General features: G+C 38.0%; 1 protein-coding gene across 9 annotated transcripts in view; it reads right to left on the minus strand.

Annotated features, from left to right (window-relative positions):
• LOC124879985 (protein MTSS 1-like) overlaps positions 1 to 15573 on the minus strand; it is an 83407-nt gene that overhangs the window by 48359 nt on the left and 19475 nt on the right. The gene's annotated exons all lie outside the window — the stretch shown is intronic.

Consider the following 15573-nt stretch of genomic DNA (forward strand, 5'->3'; position numbering starts at 1 on the left):
ACTTGACTAAGCAACAGCTTTTTTTCAAGAGCTGTTAAATCCATCTGTCCATCTTCCATCCCCTCTACCCCCCCTGCAGACACAATCACCCATTTGCTGCACCTGAAGGACAAATTGAGATTCAGCAACATATATAAGCTTTATTATTTTATTTATGAGGGGGAGGGGCTCGGAGTAGAGCCGCTGCTCCTCCACATTGAGAGGAGCCAGTTGAGGTGGCTTGGGCATTTATACCGGATGCCTCCTGGACGCCTTCCTCGGGAGGTGTTCCAAACACGTCCCACCGGGAGGAGGCCCAGGGGACGGCCCAGGACACGCTGGAGGGACTATGTCTCTCGGCTGGTCCGGGGAGAGGGACGTCTAGGCGTCTCTGCTGAGTCTGCTACCCCCGCGACCCGGTCCCGGATAAGCGGAAGACGACGAGTGCGAGTATTTTATTTATTTATTTACTTATTTGAGGGTAACAGCAATTTTGTTATGTTCTAGAAACATAATGACAAATAAATCTCATCTTATCCATCCATCCATCTTCTAGACTTGCTTCTTCCATACAGGGTCATGGGAGCTGGTGCCTATCTCCAGCGGTCTATGGGCAGGAGGGGGGGTACACCCTGGACAGGTCACCAGTCCATCGTAGGGCAACACAGAGACATACAGGACAAACAACCATGTACACACCCGTTCACACCTAAGGACAATTTAGAGAGACCAATTAACCTAACAGTCATGTTTTTGGACTGTGGGAGGAAACCAGAGTACCTGGAGAGAACCCACGCATGCATGGGGATAACATGCAAAACTCCATGCAGAAAAACCCCCAGCCGGGAGTCAAACCGAGGACCTTCTTACTGCAAGGCAACAGTGCTACAACTGCAGCCCAATAAAAACTCTAATCATGAAATATATTCTGACAAAACGGTTTTCAAATTTTTTTCAAAGTTTAAAGTTTTACAAAACTCTCAGTTCTGCAAACTAGAGAAATAAAAATAGTAAACTGATTACTGGTTGAGTTGGATTAGACTGGATTACTGTTTTTCCACAGTTTGGGACCCATGACTCGGTCTGTAAATACAGACTCATTGACAGAGGCCCTGTTCCTTTGTTATCAGGAAAGTAACTCTGGCTAGATCAGGCCACATGAAGAAAAAGGATGCTCCTAAATGTCATCTTTTCCCTAGAAATATGCATTTAAAATTTAAACTTCATGCAAGAAAAAGTTTGGTTATTTCTACCAGGCCCTACTTCCACACCAACTGTAAAATGTGGCTAATATGGATCCAATTTACAACTGAAAGTTAATGTAAAACAAGGTTTCATAGAAAAAAGCTCTCGCAAAATAATTTTTTTTACCTTCACGTCTCTTTGTCATTGTTTTTATCTCACTATTTCATTATACGTCCTTCAGAGCTGATGAAAAGAAAGGGGTATTAAATGACGATCTGACAAGTTTGGACATTTAAAAGTAGTTTTTCTCATTTAAAAACTCCACTGTCTGCAGGTGGTCATGTAACAGTGTCATACAAAATGAGTCATTTGCAGCGGCATGTCAGGGCCGATATTTCTGAACATTTGATCTCAGCGGTGCAGAACTCTCACAGCAGAGGATATATGAGACGGTTGTAACTTGGCTGACGGGATAAGGAATGTGGAGCTGGAACAGAAGAACAGTCATTTTGGTTTTACATGAACGCCATCCTCCTGACTTCAGCTCAGTTCAAGCCTCTGACATCATCTATCTATGTAATCTAATATTTCTCCTGAGATCTGGTTATTTAAGAGTGACCCTGAGCCAAATTTGAGGTTTTCCACTGCATCTTTTGAGGTTATTTTGTTGTCATTTGGTGCTGGCATCTGTTAACAGTAAAAAAAAAAAAAAAAAAGAATCACTTAAATTGCATGTTGGGAAATAAATACCTATTTTAATTTGATTAAAATTTAGCTCTAGACTGCTGAAAAACACATTTTTAGGCCCAGCAACAACTTTTACATTTTTATTTCTCTCATATGCTTAAATCACAGATCTTATTCCATCAAATTTGCAATAAAGAGTTTACTCTGAGCATTAAATTAATACATTTACCATTATTTAGGTTAAATACATATTTTTGACCTAGATATCCAGCTTGTTATGAACTATCAACTTAAAATTAAACCACTTACTGAGTGGTTGTTTCAAGTAATTCTGCCATGAGAAACAGTGATGGACAAATCACAGCATGAAAATAAAGTGAGTTTTGTAAAAACCCAGCTCATGTAAACATGCTTTTAAAATCAGTTAATTCCTTTGACTTTTTGCTTTTGTTTAAAATAGAACATTGTCCACATTTTACAGTTTCTTTTGGTTTTCTGTGCTAATGTGTTTTACAATTTTATACTTTTCAATGTAAATAGGGAAATAAATCCCATAATTATTCCACAGAGAGCATGACCACAGCAACATTTGAATATATTAAACAGCTCTACTAATAAAAGTTGGATGAAAGTTCACCCTCAGCCTGCATTCGTTTTTCACTTTTCATTTAAGTTTATTAAATCATTTCTTAAAGTTGATTTCATTTCATTCAGTCGTTCTGGGATTTTCTAAACATAAATATACAAAAACAAAATAGTATCACAGATCTAAGTTTTCTTAAATCACAAGTGTAAAATCTTTTTTGTTGTTCTCCAATTTTCCAATATAGAAACTGCTTTTTAGTTCTGATTTAGGCAAAAAGAGGGAGCTTTAAATGACTGGTTACTCTAAGTTGCCCCTAGATATAAGTGTTTGCATGGTCGCTTGTCCTGTGATGGACTGGAGATAGGAACCAGCCCCCCCACGACCCAACATTGATAAATGGCTATAGACTATGGATGGATGTTTTATTAGGTATGTAAGAGGTGTTACAAGCTTTGTAGAAACATGATCTCCGAGGGCAAACAGGCAGCTTTAGTGTTACAACAAACACTGCAGATTTGTTTTTCTTTCAGGGTGCTCAGACTGTCAGCATACAACTTGTTCGAAGTTAACATATGAATCTACAGAGCTGCAAGTCAGCAAAGGAATATTATGCCAATTAAATATAATTGAACTAAGGTCAGAGCGAGATCCACAGTTTGAGGCTGTTGACACGTACAGTTCAGGTATTCCAGTATTGGCTAATGTAACTGGAAAGCTTTAGTCTTGTTTGATCACATTTTATCCCAAGTCAGTAGGTTTTCATGCCTTTTCATTTGTTGCTCTGACTTTGCACATCTACTGCTTGGAGAGTTTCACAAACACATGCAACAGCACTCCTCACCGACCATTGAAACATCTCAGATGCATGAAATTGGTGGCATCTTCCTCTGAACAAAATGTAATCTGCAAAGCAAGTATATTTTCCTCTGCAGAATTTAAGCACCGAAGCACCATCTGCCCTTGAGGAAAAGCTCAAACTGTTTGTGGGCACTGCAGATATGACATCACTCACCTGAAACTGAGATATTGGTAAATAACAAGATGCCAAAGGAGGCCATCTGTTAGCTGCTAAGGACCTGACCAGGATAAACACACACACACACACACACACACACAAAGATACTGACTGCAGCAGCATCTGCAGGGATTCATTTTACAGGCCTTAAAACACAATGCTCCAGCTCAAATCAGATATGACAGTAGCAGGTAAGAATCCTGCATTTTCCCCAGTGTTTTATAAGTTTGGTTCTGCCAATAATCATCATCACTGTCATTATTAGTTACTGTTCAGTAAACAATGAGAACAGTTTTTATAAGGATGTTATCAGTTACTAATGTAGACCTTTAGGTAGAAATAGGGAACGAAAACTCTTCTAAATGTCATTTAAGGCATGTATGATTGAAATAATTTTATATCGATGCATGAAGGTGCTAGGTTCGAATCTCTGCTAGGTCAAGGTCTTTCTGTGTAAACTTTGCATGGTCTTCGTGGTGCTTCGTTGGTTTCTTCAGCTAGTCTGGTTTCCTTTTACAGACCAAAATCATGCATTTTAAGATGATTGATGATTCTAAGTTCTCCTTAAGTATAACTGTGAATGGATGGTTGCCTCTCTCATCCCATTACAGGTTAACTCTATAATGCTCATTTTTTCCAACAACCCAGTGAACCTACAAGAATGAAACGTGTATAGAAAACAAATAAATCATCATAACTGACTGATCCAAAATGCTGCAGCAAGAGTTCTTATGAAAATTAAAAGGAGAGATCCTATTTCTCCTATTTTAGCTTCCCTTCATTGGCTCCCTGTTAAATCCAGAATAGAATTTTAAATTCTCCTCCTCACATATAAAGCCCTTAATGATCTAGCTCCATCATACATCAGAGATCTGATTGGTCCATATGTTCCTAACAGAGCACTTCGTTCTCAGACTGCAGGTTTACTGGTGGTTACTAGAGTCTCTAGAAGTAGAATGGGAGGCAGATCCTGTAGTTATCAGGCTCCTCTCCTGTGGAACCAGCTCCCGGTTTTGGTCCATGAGGCAGACACCCTGTCTACTTTTAAGGCTAGACTTAAAACCTTCCTTTTTGTTAAAGCTTATTGTTAGAGTGGCTTAGGTTATCCTGAGCTATCTCTGTAGCTATGCTGCTAAAGGCTTAGGCTCCTGGAGGACATAATGACCACCTACCCTCACTCTGCTACATTCTCATGCTACTCTCCAATTTTGCATTATTTGCTGTTATTTCATCTTCATGTTCTCTCTATGGTTATTTTCTCTTTTTAGAAGCTACACCTGGCCTGGCTATGTGTTTAGCTGTGGCACCTTCCTGGAGGGGGGCATCAGCTGAGCTGCTGCTGCCAACAACTTAATGCTCACTTTATACAGGTGATACACTTGGCCGTCTTTAAATGTTTAACCCTGTCTCTCCTAGCTACTGGCTGAGCTTCTTGTGACTAACAGTATGTGCTCTCTTTCATACTCTACACTTGAAAACTGGGCAAGAGTTCATCTGCTTAGCTGTCTTTCTCTCCTAGATGAAGCCACTAAAGGAGCTACTATCATTAATATTTAACTTTTTTTTCCTATAGAAAGTTCTCCTGGATCAGTGCTTCTGTGTTCTTTTTGTGTTTCTGCTCTGTTCTCTCAAATCCCCAGTCAGTCGTGCCAGATGGCCGCTCACACTGAGCCTGGTTCTGCTGGAGGTTTCTTCCTGTTAAAAGGGAGTTTTCCTCTCCACTGTCGCTACATGCATGCTCAGTATGAGGGATTGCTGCAAAGTCAACGCCAGTGACTGTCCACTGTCTCTACATGCTCATCCAGGAGGAGTGACTGCTGCAAGTCACTGACTCGAAGCAATCTGCTGGGTTTTCTTGGAAAAACTTTTTAACCAATTTGAGTGAACTGAATTTCACTGCACTAGTTAATGAATAAGATCAATTGGTATCTATGTACCTGACTTGAAATCGGTATGATTTGATTAAATTGACTTAGTAAAGTGTCTTGAGGCGACATGTGTTGTGAATTGTCACCACATTAAAATAAATTTAATTGCATTTACCTGTCAAAAATGCGTTGATTGTTAAAGCAGGACCTAATTCGTATTAGGCATATGGTCCTAATATTATGACTCATCATTATACCTGTCCACATATTTTGAGTCTTTTCTTATTAACCATTTAAGAAAAGACCTTGGACCTTGTAGTCATAGAGCTAATTCTCTTCCGGCATATCAGGAACTTATACAAGCCAGTATTAATTTCTCCATGACAAACATCTAAATGAACAGAATACATCAGAGTTAATTGCTAGAGTGCATTGAAGCAACTTTTAAGTTTTCTAGTGCACAAGCAGGAGCCCATTAAGCTTAAAAATGTACTTTATTTGGAGTAGGAAAAACCAGAGGTTTATTCAGACATTAAGGATTTAAATTCAAATTCAAACTCACTGCTGCAGTGCAGAACAAGCTTAGGGACATAAACCGAGAGCTCTGATAAACTCCTCTTGACATCCCAGTATATGCTAGGCATAGGCCAGTTACCAATATGAAGATATACAAAAGTTTTTATGTTAGTTTATGGTTTCAAAACTACTAAACCTTCATTATCTTAATGGCATTTAAAGTCATTTTAATGAGATGTCTGAGTAAACAGTAACAATACATTTAACTGAAAAAAGGAGAGGATATAACTTTATTGTTCTAAAGTTGTTACTAAAACTCAATTAAAGCAAGTGTCTTAACTTTTGGGTACACCATAAATGGTATCATTGAGCTTAAACATTTTGAGGACTTAAAATATTCTTTTGTAAAGGTATTTGCAGATAATTTCAGTATGTTGTGTGCTCTCCAGGGAACAACATAAAAAAATATGCAATACATTTTAATAACTTAAAGGGAAATACATGAAAATTGCGTAGTGACTGAGACACCTGCTGCTGCACACAACTGGCCAGCTGGCTGATAGAAGAAAAAAAAACACAGATGGTCATGATGTGACCATCACTCCTATATGTTGCTTTGTTTTGAAACTACGGTTGGTAAGAAACATTCGAAAACTTGGGTGTTTTGTTGTGTAGAAGCAGCGATACCATCTCATACCAAACCATGAGGAGTACCTTGTTTAATGTTTGTTTAAAAGGCTTATTTAAAACACTGCATGTTGGAAATACTTGCAAGGTCAGTATTTACATAAATGTATGCTTTACTGCAGCTGAGGGTCTGCAGTAAAAAAAAGTTGACTATAATCCAATTAAATCTTTGGAAAAGAGCATTTATGAACATGTGGAGACTCCGTAGGGATCATCAGTGAGGTCCTGTGCTGTTGGACGTCAACTATGATCCAGCAGCTGAATGAGAGGAAATCCCTGCAGTTTGTCTCAACATCTGGCACAAAGACTGAAGCCAGAAGAGGGCAGGCTGTAACAGCAGCTGATTTGAAATGAGATCAGAGAAGTTAGCAGATGGCTGATTTACTCTTACTATGCTTTGGTTGGAAATGAGATAACCCTTTTATTATTTTCCTTCAACGGGAGCCAAAATTTGCAACATAAGTGAAACCCGCAGCAGCTTTCTGCAGCTTTCAGTTGGCTTTACATATCCCAGCTTCACTGGTGTAGCTTCGCCAAAATCAGCTTAACATGCAGTGAATTTTTTAACTCAAAAACAATACTGCTGATAACTTTTTTTTCTGGGTTTGGCTCATAATTCCAGTTTAGTTTTTACAGCTGAACAAGATGCAACTCTTGGAAGCTTGCAAGTGAAGAATCTGCCTCAGGTCACCTCTGCTGCCAAAGGAGACTAAAAGAAGATTAAAAAAATTTACCAAACTTTATAATTTGCTTTCTACATAAATAAAACCTGCCGCTGCAGAACCCAAAGCCAGTGTACCAGAAAACCCTATCTTTAACAAGTAATCCCTAAAGATGAAATTGGCAGGTCATTGGCAGGTCAATTTCTTGCTACTTATTAAATGCTTAATAATTAGGACTCCCTTAATTACATTATGAACACATTGAATGTAAGGGACTGTTACAAAGGCAGTTCTGCATCATCGCATATTGTATCAAAGACTATCTCAAACTGGTTGATAGGGAAAATAAAACCTTTATTTTTCTCCAAAGTCTCACTAGGAGAATTAATGCATAAGATTGCATTGACAATATATTTCAAAAATCTTGATTGCATTCTACTTTAGCATTCTAGCTCGTTAAGATAACTTGCAAAAAGATTTGAACGGAGAGAGCAAGTCGCTTGCTGATTGTTTGTGTTCAGGAAAATTAGGTTGCTTTGACGAACTCCGTTGGCATTTACAGGATTCGATGCTTCCCAGCACACACCCAGTAGAATACAGAAAACATGTGACCAAAGCACTTGGAGACAACTAACTAAAATGAAAAAGAGATTCCAGAAAATTTAAATGTTAAAATTCTTGGAGCAACCACTCAATGCAAAGTCCATTCATCCAATCTGGCGGATGGTAATGCTGCAATACATTTTTACTAACAAAAAAGCAAGAGGAGAAAAAAGAAAATCTCATCTTAGTAAAGCATCTTTCAACAACTTTTACATAATGGAGAAACACTATAACCTCATCTATTTCCTGTTAAAAAGTATGTTTGTCAACAGAAATGCCCCAAATAATACCAACATGAACGATATGAATGAAGTAAATGGCATTGAGTGTAAAGACATAACATTTTCTCATAACCCTGTCCTGTCTGACCATTTTTTAATAACCTTTGAGTTTAATTTAGCCGAGTACTCCACACCTGAAAGAAAACCTTTAACAACCTTTAAAGAATTCATTCGACTTTTGATTTCCTCATTATCACAGAAAAGCACAGTGGAAGGCAATAATTTTGTTTCTTCCCCTTCACAAATTGATTCTCTTGTTCATAGTGTTACTTCATCATTGTGTGGTGCATTTGAAAAAGAAAGTAATTATTCATAGGAGGCTAGCTCCTTGGTTTAATTCAGAGCTGCGTACTTTAAAGCACAATGTTAGAAAATTAGAGAGAAAATGGCGCTCTACACACCTAGAGAATTCCTACTTAATCTGGAAAAAATAGCCTACTGTTGTATAAGAAGACACTTAGCCAGAACAGCTTATTTCTGATCATTAATAGAAGAGAACAAGAATAATTCTAGGTTTCTCTTTAGTACAGTGTCTAAACTTACACAGAGTCATAGCTCTGTTGAGTCATTGATTCCCTTAGCTCTCAGCAGTCATGACTTTATGGGATTCTTCCAAAATAAAATTGATTCTATTAAAAATAAAATCTTTGACATACTCCCGAAGATGATTACTTCATCCTCAGCAAGTGAGACAACATTGGAAATAACTGCAGAACCTGATTTGTGTTTGGACTGTTTTGATCCTGTGAAGCTTCCTGAGTTATCAGAAATATTAGCTTAATCTAAACCTTCAACTTGTATGTTAGACCCAATCCTAACCACATTATTTAAGGAAGTGTTCCCTCTGATTACCAGCCCCATTTTAGATATGATTAATCTATCTTTAGTAAATGGATCAGAAGAAATCTTATCTGTCTGACAGATTCCAGTTTGTTCATGTAAATGATAAATCATCTTTAAACTACAGGGTTAATTGTGGAGTACCACAGGGTTCAGTACTTGGGCAAATTCTCTTTAATATATATATGCTTCCAATAGGTCAAATTATCAGGCAGCATAGAATAAATTTTCACTGTTACGCTCATGACACTCAGCTGTACTTATCCATGAATCCTGATGTGCCCAACCAGTTAGACTACAAGCATGTCTTGAAGATATAAAAACTCGGATGACTTTAAATTTTCTGCTTCTAAATTCAGACAAGACAGAAGTTGTCATCTTTGGACCGGAGTCTTTAAAAAAGAAACTGCTTAGTCAATCGCTTAACCTGGATGGCATTAAATTGACCTCCGGTAATAAAGTAAAAACCCTTGGTGTTATTTATGATCAGGACATGTCATTTAAATCCCATATTAAACAGGTTTCTAGGATTTCCTTCTTTCATCTCCAGAACATTGCCAAAATTAGAAATATCCTGTCCAGGAGTGACGCTGAAAAACTAGTCCATGCATGTGTTACTTCAAGGCTGGACTATTGTAATTCGTTACTATCAGGATGTCCACAAAATGCAGTTAAAAGCCTTCAGCTGATTCAAAATGCTGCAGCAAGAGTTCTGATGAAAATTAAAAGAGAGATCATATTTTCCCTACTTTAGCTTCCCTTCATTGGCTCCCTGTTAAATCCAGAATAGAATTAAAAATTCTCCTCCTCACATATAAAACCCTTAATGATCTAGCTCCATCATACATCAGAGATCTGATTGTTCCATATGTTCCTAACACAGCACTTTGTTCTCAGACTGCAGGTTTACTGGTGGTTCCTAGAGTCTCCAGAAGTAGAATGGGAGGCAGATCCTTTAGTTATCAGGCTCCTCTCCTTTGGAACCAGCTCCCAGTTTTAGTCCGTGAGGCAGACACCCTCTCTACTTTTAAGGCTAGGCTTAAAACTTTCCTTTTTGATAAAGCTTATGGTTAGAGTGGCTTAGGTTATCCTGAGCTATCTCTGTAGTTATGCTGCTATAGGCTTAGGCTGCTGGAGGACATAATGACCACTTTCACCCTCTTCGCTACATTCTCACACTACTCTCCAATTTTGCATTATTTGCTGTTATTTCAGCTTTTAACTTTGTTCTCTCTCTTTTCTCTTCCTAGAAGCTACACCTGGCCTGGTTCTGTGTCTACCTGTGACACCTTTCTGGAGAAGGGCATCGTCCAAGCTTCTGCTGGCAACAACTTAATGCTCACCCTCTACCGATGATCCACATGGCCCTGTCTTTCAGTGTTTAACCCTTTCTCTCTCCTAGACATGGCTACTGACTGAGCTTCTACTGTGACTAACTCTATGTGCTCTCTTTCAGACTCTAACCATGAAAACTGGCTCAGAGTTTATCTGTTCTTTCTTTCTAGATGAAATGACTAAAGGAGCTACATCCATTAACATTTACTTTTCCTTCCCATAGAAAGTACTCTTGGATCAGTGCTTCTGTGTTCTTTTTGTGTCTGTGCTCTGTTCTCTCAAACCCCCAGTCGATCGTGGCAGATGGCCCTCACACTGAGCCTGGTCCTGCTGGAGGTTTCTTCCTGTTAAAAGGGAGATTTTCCTCTCCACTGTCGCTACATGCATGCTCAGTATGAGGGATTGCTGCAAAGTCAACGCCAGTGACTGTCCACTGTCTCTACATGCTCATCTAGGAGGAGTGAATGCTGCAAGTCACTGACTTTTTTATCCAATTTGAACAAATAACTGAATCTGACTGCACTGTTCAATGGTTAGGATTAATTGGAATGTATGTACCTGACTGTTGCAAAGTGCCTTGAGACAACATGTGTTGTGAATTGGCACTATATAAATAAACTGAATTGAATTGAATTGAATACATTCGTTAGTAGAACCAGCTCCTCTGGCACAAAGATGAAAACAGATTCTGTTTCTGTTGCTCAAATTCAATTCTGCAGTGATTTCCATGTTGTTGCCATGAGCACCAGTAGCAGGATGGACAAGACAGCCAGCAGCCTCTCACCCCTCCTCTTCCTGCATCCATCCCTCCATTTCTATCACCATACCTCGTTCTTCCGTCACTCTTTGCTACAGCCTACCAGTCATTCCTCTGTTTAAGTGCTTTGTAATATCACCAATTCCATTTCTAAAACTGCTTTTTGGGATAATTACTTTGTCTGATTTCACCTTTTACCTCTCCTCCCCTATCTGGGAGTAAATCTCTCCATACCTCGGGGAATGTAATGTTTAAAGATGATATTGAACGGATGAGGTACAACCTCTTCAATTCAATAATTCAACACCTCTGTAAGAGCTGGACAATTGTCGAGTGAACAAGATAAAAGCTTATCAGAGATTTCTCTGCCATCCGCTATACAGTTTTTAGAACTTTGTGCCAAAGGTATTTATGTTTGTTTCTTTTGCATTCATCAAATATTTATTACAAAATATGAAAGACAAAACAGAATCAGATTTTGTCTGATTCTTAAATGATTTTATACATTCTCTTAAAGAATCTCTAAATGAGAACATTTTACTTTGACTACACAGGAGAGAAATTGGCAACACTGATATTAAAGAAAAAAGCATTTAACATTTGGTCTGTGTGTCAAATCTCTTTTATGCTGCCTCATCTCATTGATGGGTGGAGTCAGCAAGTAAGGAACCGCCAGGAGTGAGGAAAAAGAAAAGAGACATTAGCATTTTGAAGAGCAACCACAGGCAAATTTGGCTCTCCATCTCAGAGGGAATTTGAATTAGCATTCAGGCTGATCTTCTCCATGACGAGAAACAGACAAGATTTTTTTACTTTCTGTAAAGGGTAAACAGTGTCAATCCTAACTCTACTAAATGTGTTTCCATTCAACATTGTCACAAAATTGCACAAATGTTCCATCAAATCGTCTCTACATTTCAAAATGTTTTTCATAAAATGCCAGGGACAATTCTGGAGTCATTAGATTTTTTTGTTGTTGTGCAGTCCTGCCCCTAACCAGCCATTGTCGATCATTTTCAGTCAGCTGGCTGAAAGAAGGCTACAAACCTTTCCCTTGCTTACTAGAAAGGAATATTTGTTGAATACTTCCGGTCAGAAAAAGCCAGGCAAACCATGGTGTGGAAAGTAAACTACAGCTGAGAAACCAGGGGCCACCTCCATGTAACTGCTGCCTCTCCCTGAGATGAGAGCTTGACTAATTAACCAGCTAATATCAGCTTTTCAGACTTTACAAAAACAAGTGAGACCAAAAGTTGTCAATTTAATTTCACTTCAATTCAGTTCATTCATATATTACATATTCACAACAAGCATCATTGCAAGACACTTTAAAAAAAACAGAGATCCAACTTCTATGCAGAAGTATTGTCAGTTGAGTCCTATGCAGACCGATTCAAAGTCAACAATTAAAAACATTCCAATTCGATCTTAGTTATAAAACAAGGCAGGGAAGTTTGGCTTATTATTGTGGTGACATGTTTGCCATCTAATGAAGCTAGCGGCTTCATTAGATGGCAACTATGCAGCAATTCCTTATACTGAGCATGCTTGGGACAACAGCAGAAAGGAAAACTACCTTTTAACATGAAAACATCTAGCAGAACCTGGCTCTGCTTCATCCGACTGGGGGCTTTAGAAGACTGAACAGGCAAACAAAATCACAGAAGCACTGGTCCAGGGGTACTTTCTATGGTACAGAAAACGTAAACTTGAGCTCTTTTAGAGGCCTCATCTAGGAGAGAAACACAGCTAAACAGAAATCCTCAGGCAAACCGAGAAAAACAGAGCACCTCTACATTTACTGGGTGTTTATATTTTTGCTGAAGCCTATGCAAAATAAATAATAAATAAATAAGCTAACAAATAATAAATGCTGAAGATAGAATTATTAAATACATGGATGCCAGATAATTTTATTAGCAATTAAAGTTATTAGATCATACACATTCTTATTTAAAATAATTACCGTAAAACTATGATACTGCAGTATTTTCAACACAAGGTTACTGTGAGAATCTCATACAGGCCCATGATTACATTAGCCAAAGAATATGATCACAATCCCCCAGAATTGGATTCATGTGTTTTTATTTTTTTTTTTGTTAAGTGCCAAGTTTAGGTGAGACTTTTTTTAATCAAAAACTGCACACTTTAGAAAAACCTAACATTGTGATCTGTTGAATATTGGGATTTCAATATTTATTACAATTTATCCACATTTTTCCAACAGTCATTGTTTTCCATCAATGTTCCAACTACTCTCCTTTAGCTTTATGATTTTGGTCACTAAGATTTATATCGAGTGCAGGAAAGCAGAGGTTTATCGCATAGCACCTGAAATATACTAAATATTACAACCAAGTAGTCCCATGGGATTGCAATATTGCACAGACAACTGTTATTGTATACATCATACAGCTCAAGTTGTATTTATTAAATTTATCATGACTAAATAAAGTTTAATATAACAACTTTGTGTAAACTTTGTATAAAACTGGTGTTTTTTTCAGTGAAAAGATCGACCATTGCAGAGGTATAAAAGATGGTCAAACATAGAACAAGGCAAATGGAAAACTCAAGCAGCCGTGCATGAGTGTTTACTCAAAGACTTCTTGAAATTTGATTTAGGAGGAAATATTGTCCTGTTTTACCAATATTCACACCAAGGCTATCACTATAACATCTCAGAACTCACCCATGGATAGACTTTATAAAAATACAAAAACAAAACAAAAAACAAACAAACAACTATTGTCAACCATTCCATCCCTACATTAAATGAATTCAGCGTAATTGGATTTTCAGTCATGAATCTAAGCTCTGGTGGACTGGTGCTGCAGAAACGCAGGAGAAAGAAGTCTGACATGTGGCTTCAAAAACCTCCTGTCCCAACAGTTGGTGAAAGAAGCCAATAATTTGAAATACTGGTCCAGGTGAAACAACTACTGGGCAACACACACACACACACACACACACACACACACACAAAGTCAATTACAGAGCAGCTGTGACCCAGAGCTGCAGGATCATCACGACAGTGACTGATTGTTTCCTGGGCTACTGTTGTCACTGTGACAGCAAGTAGCCTCGACAGGAAGTTGACCTACATCGAGCGCTGTGAACTACACAAGCCACATAGAAATACACACAGAGTCAACCTTGAAGCAGAAGCTCTCCTGGGGGAAAGCACATACATTCCATGATAAATGGGGGTGAAAAAAAGGAAAAACAAAAAAGGATAAAAGAGATCACACACATATGTGCATCAAACCAAGCAGGCCATCAAAGCTTACTGCTTCCCTTAACCAATCCAGGAAGTGACCTGTATAGATTTGTTAAAGAGGGCGAGCAACTTATGACAATTTGTCAATAGTCAAAAGGACAGATCAATTAAGAACGTGAAAATTGCTTCTGGACAACAGAAGCAAACAGTGTGACTGTTTGAATTAGAAACTAAGCCTCAGAAGACTTTACTAAGAGACTGTGTACCTTTGCCCAGTCTGCATTTTCATTATTAGCTAATCTACCCTTCTTCCACTGCTACCTCTGACCCCAACCAAGCCGCAGATAATGACACAATTAGAAAGCTTTAATTTGAACCATGCTTCATTAATGCTTTTCTACACATCCAACCATCATTAACCTTTGAAACATACAAAAATAAGTCAGATGTGACAATGTTGAAGTTAAAGCATAGAATGTGTTCAAAACAGAACTAAAGAGAACCTGCAGTAAGTCTAGAAGCACTGCAGTTATTGCTTAAATTTTAATTAAAAATGGCAGTGTAATTTTTATTAACTCAAATCTGTGCGCAACTTACAAATCAGATTGTTATATTGACTAATTTTATTTTAATTTCTCAACAAGCTTCAAGGTGGTTTTATTTCATAAAATAAAGCAAATTATTGATCTCAGGCCATTTGTGCAGATTCATCCTCTGAGACTTGTGTTTATGTTCTGAAACCGGACTGTGTGCCAACTGTGCTTTAGCTCTATGCACGTTGGCAACAAAAACACCAGCTGTGTGTGTGTGTGGGTGTGTGTGTGTGTGCGCGTGTGTGGGTGTGTGTGTTTCTGTACCTTTCAGTCAGCAGAATGTCTTATTGCTCTTCCCCTATGTTTGCTTTTACCAGTCTTGCTTCCTGTATGGGTTTGAATAACCTGGGATAGATTTCACTTCCCTCTGTTTTCTGGTGATCTTTTAGCTGCCGTCTGACTTGCATTTAAGACAGAATGGTCATTTATTTAAGTTATTGTAGGACAAACTTTTGACAAAAAAAACCCCAACATTTTCTATACTATGAGCTATGTGGGAAATACAGACATTTTGGACAGATTTAAATAAAATCTTTGATTCCATAACCTGTCTTATTTTGGACATTATTCAATAAAAATTGTGGTTGTTTTTCAATATTTTAAGATCTAATTTTACTCATATTCATAGTCATCATTATAATAATAATCATATTTGTTTACATTATCAATTAGTCAAAACAACAACAAAAAATCAGATTTTTTTCCCCATTCTACTTTAAAATCAAATTCACAGATGAGTCAAATATACTGCCATTT

The sequence above is a fragment of the Girardinichthys multiradiatus genome, chromosome 13 (assembly GCF_021462225.1).
Source record: "Girardinichthys multiradiatus isolate DD_20200921_A chromosome 13, DD_fGirMul_XY1, whole genome shotgun sequence".
Classification (NCBI taxonomy): Eukaryota; Metazoa; Chordata; class Actinopteri; order Cyprinodontiformes; family Goodeidae; genus Girardinichthys; species Girardinichthys multiradiatus.